Genomic DNA, 14,182 nt, shown 5'->3' with positions numbered 1-14,182 from the left:
ATAGGTCTTGTAATGTTGGTCAGTCCTCTTATACCGTTACCTGGTTTGTGTGTGTGTGTAATATGTAAACAGACCTCATAAACACTGTTGGTTTCACAAACCACCATTTGTGTGACCCCGTAAGCCTGTGATATGTCACATATTTTTCTAAAGAAAAAATATGATTTTGAAGTCAGATTTGTGTTCTGCATGTAAAACAAAATTTTTGATATGTCTTTTAAGTTTACCAGATGTTGCGTTAGGTGTGGTCTCATAAACCACTGCCACGCAAGAATCTGCAAATTGGTCTCTTAAACCACATATGCCTGTAGTGTGTGTGTGTGTGTGTGTGTGTGTGGTGTGTGTGGTGTGTGTGTGGTGTGGTTTGTAATCTGAGCTTCTTGGTTTCCTCAGCCTGTCCGGCCACACATGCATGTTAGTGCATGTGAGTGCCTTGTGCGTGCGTCAGTATCAGACGCAGAGGGCCGTGACAAAGTGTTGGTGTTTGATGGGTCGGGGAACAGAACGGTCTGTGGGAGCTGTGTGGAGGCAATCCCAGACCACTTTTTTTCCTGCATATCAATTACAGCCCCTTTTTTTTAAAGCTTAATTTTTTAATTGATGACCTTATTATGGCAGCAGTAAAATAAGTGAAACGCTTGCACTCCTTATTAGGACTTCGACATGGGACATGTCAGTTTTCATCCGCCTCATTTCTGTTAGCTGCTAACTGAGGCTCAGTAGATTGAAGTCCACGCAGTAAACTTCAAAACAAAACATGTGCATATGCAGATCATAGGTTTTCGAGTTGGTGAAATTGCCCTTTAGTAAGTTTTCTGATGCTGCAGTGCTGTGTGGATGAACTACGTTTTTTTTTCCATTTTATAAACCAAATGTTTTCCATTGAGTCAATAAGCCTTGCTTTGAGATAGAGTGAGCCAATATAAAGACGTACTTGATGTTAGAAGGCTGCCCGTGCTGCATGGGCATAGGCCTCTTGGACTTAACAACTGCAGCTATAGGATGTGCTTTACACAATTTAGGGGGTGAGTGATGGTAAACTGAAGTGGCACTTGCTTCTTCATTTCACTGTGGCCATCTGAGTAGGAATAACAGCATGATTAATAGGTGTTTTTAACTAAGTTTAACTTATTTATTCTGCACAGAAAAGATGCTTGAAAAAAACACGTGAATATGCTGTAATTTATCAAAGGCAGCTACAGTTTTATTTATTCCAGTTGTGAATACATGTTTTACTCTAGCTTGTATGTATCTTTTAAGTTTAACTTCATAGTCTGTGGTTTGGACACTGCTTTTTATTACTGTCCATTTTAAATTGAATGCTTTTAGCACTTTCAGTCCTCCAGATGATGATGCTACCAGAGTACCTTGTCTCCTCTGTAAAAAAAAAAAAAAGAAAAAAAAGAAAAAATCTGTTGTCCAAGTAAATGTTCTCTCAAACTCCTCATACCAAAAGCATTACAAGCTGTGCTGTGCCATTGTGCTGCCATCACATCAAGAGGCCGCATAGGAAAAAAGTGTTAAGAAACGAGTGGTCTCCTAGCAATGATGGATTCACACTTTAAAAAGTGTAAAAATGTTATGTATTCTCATCTAATTATATATCCTCATTTAATACAGTTGCACTCAAAGTGCCTATGCCATATGCTTTTAGTGAACAGCAGATCCAGGCTGTGACTCCGTGGATGTTGGAGAGATTTTCTGTCCTCGACCATAACATCATCTTCGCAGAGATCAGTCCGCTATTTTAAACCAGCAGATCATTTGATGTAATAGGGATCCAATCTATAGCGGAAACATCAAACCATTGGAACATCGAAATGAAAATTTAAGGGATAAAGGGTGGGCATCACATGACCAGGGGTCAGGTGTTTAATTTGCAGTTGAAGTGAGGGCCCAATTTAATAAATAAAAAAGCTTTGCTATTGCTATTTGTTGTTGTATCAAATTGTCAGCATGCCGGCACCTTCCATGATTTCAATTTTTCTTCTGGCCTTGTCTTGAGGTTTCCCATCTCATTTCTTTTTCCTGTCAAAACAATATGAACTGTGGGTCAGTCCATTGTGTCTGCAGGATTGTGTACTTTCAAGTGCTCAAAAGGTCCACAGGAGAGCCCTCTTGCTCACCATTTTTTGTTAGTGTTCATCAACATCTGTAATATCTGTTGAACTGAAAGTTTGGACATTGGGATCGGGCCTGTAGTCTCACTGCTGCACCGGCAACAAGTCCCACTGAAAGGCCGTCCAGAAAGCTAATAATTTATATTACAAAGACAGACGCAAACATATGAGTCATCACTTGTGACTTTTAAATGTGCTGTATTTATATAGCGCTTTTCCAGTCTTAACAACTGCTCAAAGCGCTTTTACATCTACAGGATACATTCACCATTCACACACATTCATACACTGTGGCCGGGGCTGCCGTACAAGGTGCCACCTGCTCATCAGATAAACATTCACACACATTCACACTCCGATGCGCAGCACCGGGGGCAACTCGGGGTTCAGAGTCTTGCCCAAGGACACTTCGACAATGACTGCGGGGGTGGGATTGAGCCACCAACCTTCCGATTGGCAGGCAACCGCTCTACCACTGAGCCACAGCCAATTTTAAGGTTTGAGCAATGCCATGTTGTGTTTTTTGAGTTTGTATAATTATTGTGAGGCAAGAAAAGCATTCAAATTCAGCCCATATTGCCCAATATTTGACCAACATGGAGGCATGGCAGCTGTTACTATCCATACTCCATCCTCTCGCCATATGACCAGCCTAGTTTCTCACCAAGCTACCGCGTCTTTACATAAAACATTAGTGTATTCCGGTTTAATGGTGTGGCAGCTGTAATGGAGGCTTGGAGATTTTAATTTCTGTGTGAAGATGTCAAGTCAGAGAAAAGGGAGGTTAAAATGACCCAGCTCTCAGTCTCATCATGACCAAGGAGGAGAAAAGCAAGAGAATAGCTGACCTGACCCATTATCCGTGAGCAAAGTGAAGCTGGAGAAAACGCCTGTGCAAATGCCATGGTAACCATTTTTGGTAACCTCCTTTGAACAATATCACATAACAGTCATCCATGAGATAAACCAGGATAAGCGCTGTCTTGTCTTGCACACTCTGGGAAGACTATCACACCAAAACCCCATTATAATATCTAGGACTTTAATGTGTCTTTTATTAGCACGAGCCCATTAAACTGGGACACGTGACCTTTCCTGAATTACAAAGTTCCACCCTTCAATTCATCAGACATGATCCATTAAGCAGCTGTAACACACAGTTCTCTGATATGTTTGGGGCAGTGATACAGAAGCTCGAGCTGGCATGAGCTGGGAAAAAATAGAAGCAATGATACTTTATCATTGAACTACACTGATCGTAATTCACCTTGCTTACGACACGGCACACGCTTTGAGCTGCTGGTGCTCTTAGAAAGGTGTGGGCAGTGTTGACATGAATTGGACAGATATGCAGTTTGAAATGGACCCTATATGATGTATTGGGGAGGCATGCCATTTATTATTAATTAAATGTCATAGTTTCTACATTTTCAGACGGGAACATGATAGGCGGTTAATGTGGCAGTATGAAGTTAGCTAACGTTTTATTGGCTTTGAACACAGTAAGAAACTTTAATGCCTGATGAGACATGGTGCTAAGGGAAAGGTAATAACCCTACACCCACCTACTCCCTACACCTAGTGCAGAAGTGAGGTGCCGCCCAGTGGAAAAAAAACACACAGTATGTCCTTCCTGTCTTGCGAACAAAAACCCAGTATAGCTACCGTAAGACAAAGGTGAAGACACTCAAAAAATGAGTGACGCTTGACATGTACATTGACTGAAAACAAAAATAGACACTTTTTGTAGTGTGGTCACTGACTCTGTGAATTTCCTGAAGCATCATCAACATAAGCCAAAAGGCAACGCAGCTGGAAATAAGATGTCAGACAACGTAAACCACACACATTTTAAAACATATAGCTATGCTAGACAAGCACCCAAATGATTAATACCAGGGGTCTGAGAAGCCTTTTTTCAATTTTTACTATTGACATTGACTATGTTAACATGCACATAATATCCCAGTTTTTCCCCTTATTCCGAAAAAGACGATATTCTGACTAAGCTGTTTACACAGCCAATGAAAGTAAATACTCCATTAATATTCCCATTTACATGTAGCCGTGCAAAATTTGATTTTTTTCGAAGTTTACCAGCGGTGGCGGACTTGTTGGACCGTGTAAACACAGCCTCCCTATTTCATTCCTTCAACTAGCATCTTGACAAGGTCGGCGTAGCGATGTGTGCGCAGATCCAAAGACCTGTTGATATCCAAGTCTTTGATAACGTTTGAAAGTAGCTGTGTTTTCCTTATTATCGGGTCTGCAGCCTTGCAAACTGTTGACTGGTTGGTTTGTGTACAGCAACCATAGAAACGCACAGGGCTGACCATAAGCCTGTGGTAAAAACCCTGCGATTGAGACGCATATTCCGAATGCGCTGTATACATGTCCAAAGAATGCCCCTAAAACCCGAATGATACTGGAATATCCCAGATGTCTTAATCGGAAAATGGCAAAGTCGGAAAAAGGCCTTATTCGGAATATCCAATCGTAATATGCTGTTTACATGACCTGTATAAAATTCGGAATATTGTCATATTCGGAATAATAGTGGAATATAGGCGTGCATTTAAAAGTACTCACTAAAAATGGAGGGAATTTTATCTCATAAAGGTGCAAAGATAAGCGACAGATGAATACACTCACAGTATGTTATGAAGGAATTCACCCTGCTGTCCAAAGTAAAGAAATCCACCTCCAACCACAGTCAGCTCCTGAGAACAGTGGAAACAATGCATCGGTAGATTATTCTGAAGTTTGCGTGCTTTAAATATGGTAAGCAGACAGGAAAAAAGGCACATCGTCAGGTATTTAGCAGAAAAAAAACTCTGCAAGCAAAACAGGTTAAATATGAAAATTACAACCTATTTAGTTGTTGTTTGATTTAATTTAAAATGTTTAATGCTTAGTTAATGAAAGGTCAAGTACATTATTGGAACACCAAAGTAGCTGCTCTGTTGAAACCCTGTGCCAAAAACAGGCATCCCACAAGGCTCTACACCTAAATGGTAAGCAGACATTTTATACGTACTCTGTCTACTGTGTGTTACCAGCTGGTCCGATCCTGGGTATAGTTATATCCACACACTGAATTCTGAACTGCTCATTTGCCCTTATATGCCATGACATTTACCCATTTTGTTGAGTGAATGAAGGGTTGGTTTCTGAACTGTCAAGTCAGAAGACCAGGGGTTCATATCTCTCTTAATCTTAGTGTGGAGATGTCAAACGTTCTGATTATTCAAGATCTCTGCAGTAGTCATCCAAATAGACAATCATTGTCCGCCCTTGTCTGTTCAAATAAACTGGCTCCTCTCCTTTCTTCTCCAACAATGTGGAAACACCAGGGGAACTATGTTCTCAAAGGCCAAGACCTCTAGTTTGAAGGCAGTCCAAAGGGTTGGTCTGCACGTTTCACAGACAGCTGTAGAAACAGTGTGCTGGTGCAAGTGGACTAAATAAAATGTAGAACCAGCAGCGTCAGCGCAGAGTGAAGCTGACTTACCTGGACAATAATGTGAGGGGAAACACTTGGTCTCATATTGTCTTAAATATATTTTAAAAAATGTTTCTTGTACACATTCAAATTTGCAAAATTTTGCAAAAGAAATTATAAAATAGTGTAAAATGTGTTATTGAATTGGGGAGGAAAAAAAGGAATTTCAGAAATGAAGACAGAATGAACCAGGTTACAATGAATTCTTGTAAATTCTCACTTCTACTTTCTTTTATGAAAATTTGATTTTCAGACCTCATTATGACACTGACAGATTGTTAAAACAGTGTTTCCTTAATAGCTTTTGTAAACAGTGCGGGGCTGGAGCCTTTTTTGATATGGTACATGTTTTTTAAAAGTCGCCAGCCAGTCAGCTGGGTGGAAGTGACCAACAGGTTACACTGACAGGACAGATTTTCTTAAAATATGGGCACATCTTGCCTTCAATGGTGCTATATTACATGCATACTAAAGGCGTGGTCACCAGAGATGGGAAGTAACAAAGTACACATACTTCTTTACTGTACTCAAGTAGATTTTTCAGATATTTTTACTTTACTATTTTTTTGTGGCAACTTTTTACTTTTACTCCTTACATTTTAACACACCAGCTGTCTGGAGGATAATCAGTTGAGATTGTGTGTGTGCGTCCTTGAGAACAGTAAGTTGTATAACTTATGTTGTCAGTTTATTTAAGCCTGTGTTGTATAGGTCTATAGTTCTGTCACATTTAAAGTAAGTTAGCTAGCTATGTTGTTGTTTGTGTTCTTCAACGGCTAGCTAGGTTGCACGGTGCTTGATTGTAATGAAGCATCAACAGAGAGAAGTTGTCTCCGTCCGTGTTTTAACAGACACACGTGGGGCGACGTTGGGCACCAGAATCAGCTTAAATACAGTCCTAATCTAGCCCTCACTAACAAGTTTCAAATCATTTCACTGGAGTTACTGTTATTATTTTTTTGTGTCTTTAATCTAATTGGATGGGAATGTACGTTACAATTGACACACCGAATCTCGTCAGATTCGGCGTTCTGCATTCATTCACGGCAAATCATTGCGGCTTCAAGGCACTAACGTTCGCACATAGTATGGATGGCGACATGATTGAAAATGAAGAAAACAGAGACCCCAGAGATTGGGCAGACAAGCAGCAAGATCTTCTCGATCATCTCGGACTTATCTGAGATGTTTGAGATAGTAGGCATCAAGACTGACTCCTGGTCAATGTGCTGGGGAACTTCTTCGTCTGTTTAGTAACTCATATTTTATCCTTTATTTTCTTTCCGGAAGCCATATTTGAGCACACACACATACATGTAGATTCATTAAATGTTAAGGGGAAGATTTCAAAAGAGAAACTGGATCTGTGAATTCTCCAGAATAACAATTGAATTCATATCTTGCTGCTCAGTCTGAATCTTATTAACCTGGAGTCCCAGTCTCTGTCACAATAATCATATATATGATGTTTTAGGCCAACTGGCAGACATCCATTTAAAATGTAGCCAACGGCATAAAGAGCATGTTCTCCATCCAGTGTTATCTCTAGTAACGTGTGTGGTTCAGGTAGCCTTGCATAAAAAATGTCATTCGCAAGGCTGCTTTTACTTTTATTCTTTAAGTCAATTTCCAAGCCTGTACTTTGTTTCTTTAACTGAGTAATAAAGTTAAATGAATACTTCTACTTTTAACAGAGTATTTTTTAACACAAGTATCTGTACTTCTACTTAAGTACAGGAAATGAGTACTTTTGCCATCTCTGCTGGTCACACCAGGAAGTGGCACAGCAAAATTCTTCTGTGCATCTTTGTAAAAATGTGTAGGTCTGGAGGCTTGGTGGTGTACAGTAGTGACTACCCGCAGTCTCAAGCCATTTGGCTATCCACGGTAGCTAGCGAGCTAATTGCTAACACAATATGCCGCTGGGCTAGCGCTAGTCCATCTAGCTCAGTCCATAGCTCTCAGAGCTCCTTTTTATTTTCTGTGTGCTGGGCCGTTTAATCATAAGTAATGGCTGTTGGTTGCTTACAATGTGAAATCTTTATTGGATTTTTGGTGTGCCTGCTGTAACGGTACAGTAATGAATGCCCAGTGTAAATATAACTTCATAGTGTCCTAGAGCTATATATTTTTCTTTATCCAACAATCCACCAACTGGAACATCAAGATCAGTTGTAGTGAAGTCTAGTGTATAACCAATGGGGTTACATTGTGGACCGCTAAAACCACAAACGTTGTTCAGTGCTCTGGCAAAAGGTCAGACAGTTCAGTCAGACATTTACATTAGAGGATTCAGGACGATTTATTGCAAATAGATGTCCAGATGCACTTGCTGGAAAAATCCTCTGCGTTTGAGGACTCTCAACAGATGAATCCAGGCCGCATGGGAGACTCTGTGGAGACTCTGTGAGACCCATAACGGAAGCAGTGACATGAATAATCACAGGCACAGCAGTGTGAGGTTGTCAGATTATCAAGATCACCTAATTACCTCTTTTTTATCTGATAGTTGATTGTCAGCTGTTGAAGAGTCAGCTGATACATATCAGCTGATGGCATGCAGGAACCCAGCGCCAACATGATGCTTCATTCCGCTACATAGGAACATGAGTCCATGTTTAAAAAGCTCTGAAAAACAAATATGTTGCAAATACCATACTGGCGATTTATTAACAATCCTTCCTCTAATGTGTATTTTGGACTCTTGTCATATTCAGTTGTGAGGCTTAAAATGATTGCATAGGTCTAATTTTACTTTGAGGTTTCATTGCCTTAAATTGATAAATGGTGCTGACGACATTTTCTGTCTACTTTATTGAACTATTTTGCGTGGCACGTTGTATTTTTCCTGTCACTTTATGGATTAGTCAATTAAAGAACAGAAGAAAAAAAATCAAATATCAATAACACTAACACTGTATAGAAGAACCCATCCCCCCATTTTATTCAGCTGACCTCAGAGCAGTGTCTTTGGAGTACAGGAAACCTCTCAACACTTTGGGCATACAAATCATTTCAGCAGAATACATCACATACAGCGAGTGTCAGTGCTCTAGTTAAGCTAACTTATGCATCATCAATGCAGCGACCCCATCTGTCAAGGTACACTTTTTACTCAACATGACAGTCCTCTGAAGGAAACGTCTACATTTCTGATGCCGTTTGGTGTTGTGGCAGCTTGAAAAGCATGGCAAAGTAGACCATATGTATTTGCTCAAATGAATGATCCTGAGTCAAAATTCCCCAAGTGTGAGACAATAAAGCAGGCTTATGTTTCAGGACGCGTTGCTGAACTCTTCTGGTTAGAAACAGAAGCCAGTCAGCGTTCCCCTCCCAGAACAGATGAGCAGTGTGTAGCTGGAGGACCAGCTGCATGACTTGAAGATGATTGTATCACCCATTGTTACGATTTCTGTGGTAACAAACAACAAAGTGCACCTGCTATCTCCCACACATTAAGCATATGAGTTCTTCAGGTTCCATTTGTTATTGATCCTCTATTCAAAAATCTGCAAGGTTGCCCCTTTGGTGTGCATCTTGACTCCCAATTAACAGCAACGGCTCCTTCTTTATCCCGTCTGTACAATGTCCCCACCTACATGAGGTTAGAAGGGCCTTTAATATGGCTGTAGGCAACCTATTATAATATTGATTTACCCTGTGTATCCATTGATTTATGACAGTGTGATGATCTATAACACATGATGTATAGCATGTGTGCATCTTAAATACTATTATAGATCCACTTGCCTATTTTGCCATCATTACATATTTCAGAAATTATAGATATAAAACAAGCTGCATGGTAACTGAAGAAGTAGAGGAAAGTACATTGCAATGGGGACCTTGGTCAGGAACATCAATATGGACGATTCTGCAAAACCCTTGATTACATTCAGGGATTTTCTTTTTCATCCAATGTCAGCATTTTAAAAGAAATGGTTCTCTACAATATCAGCCCATGGCAACTATGCTATTTTTAACATGCAAAGACTGTGGTTAAGGCAAAAAACACTGGGTAAAATACAGTTTAGGACATACTTTCCATGTTCACAGACTTGACGGTCACTGAAATGCACGGACGGTTCCAGTCATGCTTTATTGTGGGTCGTCGTCGGCCCGGCGTTTCAGGCCTGTGCATTTCCCGATCCACACTTCATGATCTATTCCAGTTGGTGGAATTGGGGGGGGTCTTTGTATCCTTTAAACACAAATCATAGAACTGTGGTTAACGGCACATTTCCTCACACAAACCTCTTATTGAAAGAAGCATCCATTTTGTTATCTTCTTCTTTTCCTTCTTCTTCTTCTCGGTAGAACAAATACTAGTGGAGCATATGGTGCATACCCCGCCAACATGCTATTGTCTATGTGAAAAAATTGCACTGGATATATACTGCATCGTTCCCTGTGAATTCCTTGTGTAGGTAGGCAATTTGAATCCAAAACTACTATATACTGTAGAGAAGTCATTTTTACTGACTCTATACATTGACTGGCTATTGCGGGAAAATGCCAATTGGGTTTGATTTAATGAAAATCTTTGCTTAGGGAGAAAATTCAGTTGAGGATTAACATTTGCCTTTTTATTAACTCAAGATATGGGGGGGGGGGGAGCAAACTAAAACTCGCAAAGCAAAGAGAAACAATGAAACAAAGACGTTAATTTGTTATTCTTGGGATCCCCTGTCGATGTTGGGGGAATAACTGCATTTGCACAGAGCTTCTGTGGTTTATTTTCAGAGAAAAAGGGTGGTGTGTTGCCAAAGAGGAGAAACACTATGCAGGTTATTATCCCAGCCTTTTCTGAAAACATTTTAATTATTAATCTGTTTGGATACTCAGAACACAGCTGGACTACAGTGCATTACCACACCAGTCGGGGAGCCGGGTGTAGCAGCAGTGAAGGACACAAACTAAACAAACAAAAGCATGGAAACCAAATGGACGCCCGTTACTTAAAGAACAACGAGCATTAAATCAGGGAAAGGGAGATGTTGGTGCCATCATATCAAAAAGAACTTGAAGCATCTGCAGTCCAAAGGCATTCAACTTTCCACTTCCCCTCACAATTCTTTCAGCTCAGTGGAGCTCAGTCATTGTACCTCTTAACTCTCTCATGCATGATATCTTTTATATTGGACAATTAAACATTTAACTTAATAAAACCGCCAGTCCCACAGACTTTACATGGATGGATTTTGTGATATACTTAATTTTCTGGTGTGGAGTTTTCTCTAAGACGTGGCTGGGCAATACTGACAACATAAATATCACTATTTCTGACCAAATACATCCATAGTATATAATACTTGGAGAAGTTACATAAGTATTTAGACCCTCAGGTGGCCCTGCAAGAAGACACAATGGATATGCAAATAAGCTCTGAAAAAATGTATCTGTCTAAAATGGAAAACATGCACAATCTTTTAAGATCTACAATGGGACCATTATGTGAATGGACTATTCCTATTTTCTTCATCAGTTGTCTTCCTGTAATAACATTATGTTTGGACAAAGGCTTAAATAAACCCTTGCTTTTATTCAATATGATTATACAAAACATGCTGCCACCCTCAACTTCTTAACATCTGGACTTGGACTGTTCTACACAACATAACAAACTAACCCTGACTCTCCTCTCTGAAGTTGAGGACTTATCATCATTCAGTATAGTCTGATATGCAGTGTTGTATAGCACAGACCTACCTTGCATTTTAAAGGTTGATGTTGGTTTGAATAGGGTAACGATTACAGGAGCCAAGGTGAGGGCTGCTACAATCATTACTGTTGCCAAGGTGATGTTTTTTGTGGATTACAAATCATTGTTTTTGATTCCTTTTAATGAAATTGTATATAAGGTAGGGGTGTTCCATATAGAGTTTATGATAATACCAGTATCCTTTTAAATATATGAAAAACAATTTAGATTGTGATAATGACAATATTCCAACATGTTGACAGGAGGGTTAGCTAGTTTAGATGTGCGCTTTTTTGTACTGTTTGTATTTTATAAAGATTGTTTTTTTCACCTACTGGTGGTATCCATTTTGGCAGCAAAATCCAAGTGAAGTAAAAGTATTTGAGCAACAAACTGAATGTAGAATGCAAATTACAATACTGTAAGAAAGCAATCCCTTGACCTAAAATAGTCATGCACCAACTCTCATTTGCCGCTATTAAACAAAGGCAAGTTCAACACCCTAAATATAGAAACTATTGCTGCACAACTTCCAGGCTTACTCGTCCACGTGTCTGCCCTTCATACCTCTGCCATTGTCCATGAATCTTAACAGATAAATCCAAAGATTCTGTCTCATTACATCTACATATCACTCAGTGTCACTAATATAAGTCTATGTTCCCACCTTTCTGTCACAATATTTGCCACTTCATCTTAAATCACACCACTTCTCCAGTACAGCCCTTATATGCCCACACTGTTGCAGTACTGTATCCATAATGCAGCTGCTCTTCCCTATTCCCCCCACTGACTGCACACTCCTGTAATAATGCGTATTATCGTGCGAATGTGCTGTATGGTGTCAACCATGTGTGCTTTTTCCAGCCTCGTATTACTCCCTACTCACATTATCTATGTAAGAATGAAGCAGGTGTGGCTGACATGTGTCTCTCAGCCACTCACTCTCAGGATGGTCCTTGAAGCGAATTGCACTTTCCTCTGGGGATTGGGGGTGGAAAACAGGTAACTAAATACGTAATTGCAACAAGTTTGACAACATTTAAATGTAAGTGGATACTCATGATCCTAAAAGAATCACATTTTGGAGGTAATTTACATACATAACTGGCTGGACTTGATTTGATAACATGATAGGAACAATGCAAGGGCATGATTGCTACTGGGACAACAAATATTGCGGTAATAGTTCAATTAAGCATACACACAGTTCCAGTGAAGGGATTTCACAGTAGGGGTATGTTTTTCATTAGACTGACTTGGGTCAGTTTACATGGAGAATACCGACAATTTGGCACAAGGAATTATTGAGAAATGTGTTTTGTTACTGCTTCTTTGAGTGTTAATAGAAGCCTCATAAGTCACAATGTGGTCTAAAAGCATTCACTTAAAAAATCATCACTCACCTCTGTGTCCCCTTTGTAAACAAACACTCCAAATCCCCTTATGTTCATTTTGACACATGAAATTAAGAGCTGAAATCAGGGCATTTACCCAGGTTATTCTCACAATACTCCTGTTGACATAGACAGGCAGGTGTTTATATGACAACTACAACAACTAGATTAGTGTCTTAATTAGTATACAGGGCAATTAGTGCAGACAAAAATTTATCCACTATCATATATGGCTGTCATTTGCCCTTAAAATTAATGTTGATGATTAATTGACTGAAAATGGTATCATTGCATAACAGACCGCTAGTAAGAGATAGAGCCCGACCGATATGAATATTTGGTTATTTAAAAATCCCAAATGCCAATATATCGGTAAATATATATATATATATATATATATATATATATATATATATTATATATATATTTTAAATCCAAAAATGCATAAAACAGATTTCCCTAACGTTATTTAATTGTAGTTATTTATGAGTCCTCACTAAAATAATATAATAATTTGTTTCATGGTCACAACAGAACATCAAAATATATTAAAGTTCTGATAAATAAAATGTTCAAAAAAAAATACAAACTTAAGATATGAAACTTAAAGTCCTTTAAACAAAAACCCATTAACAAAAAATAAATCTGTGCTGCCAACAGGGACGTTGTAGAGCGCCCTCTGGTGGACAAACTATGGAACGGCACACTCATGACATGGTTGACCATCCGTTTTTATTTTTTAAATATATATTTTTAATCGGCATTATAAATGCTGATACCGATAGATCGGGATATGCCTAATATTGGCCGATAATATCGGCCTGCCGATATATCGTCGGGCTCTAGTAGGAAATGTGTAATTAGCTTTGACACTTTGTCCAAAATAGCTTATATTTTTACTGTAGTTTCTATGAATTCATAACTTGGTAATTTCTCTGCTCTATGTAACTTAACTATTTTTTATAAATCCATAAAGCCTTGCAGTAACTTAGAAAACCCATACTCTATTTGTTCAGATAAGTCAAGATTATTGCCTCCTAGAAACTGATATTTCCTTCCTCGACTGTGGCTTATAAAACCGCAGCAAACAGCCAAGCAACTTCTCTTTTGACATGAGTGAAATTGAATTGGTTTGAAATGAGAGTGCGAGAGGGAGCTTGATGGCAGAATGCTGTTTGAATATATGTACAGCACGATGTACAAGTATGATTGAGAGTGTGTCAGGTTTGGATTTGACTCCCATCGGCTGTGAGTGTTGATTTTCAGCTTCAGGGACGGCGTTGTATAGCCCATTTTATACATAACATCCCAGTTGTAAGGAGCAGGACATCGATCTTAAACATAGAGACAAGGCAGTCACAGATGTTTTGGGGCCAAAACCCCGGTCAGACCCCACAAGACTGGAGCGGTGAAAGCCCCTGAAAATTTCAAGGTGGCTGTAAGAGTGCCAGTTAAAAACACA

The sequence above is a fragment of the Etheostoma spectabile genome, unplaced genomic scaffold, assembly GCF_008692095.1.
Source record: "Etheostoma spectabile isolate EspeVRDwgs_2016 unplaced genomic scaffold, UIUC_Espe_1.0 scaffold00018395, whole genome shotgun sequence".
Classification (NCBI taxonomy): domain Eukaryota; kingdom Metazoa; phylum Chordata; class Actinopteri; order Perciformes; family Percidae; genus Etheostoma; species Etheostoma spectabile.
This window is presented reverse-complemented; position numbering follows the sequence as displayed.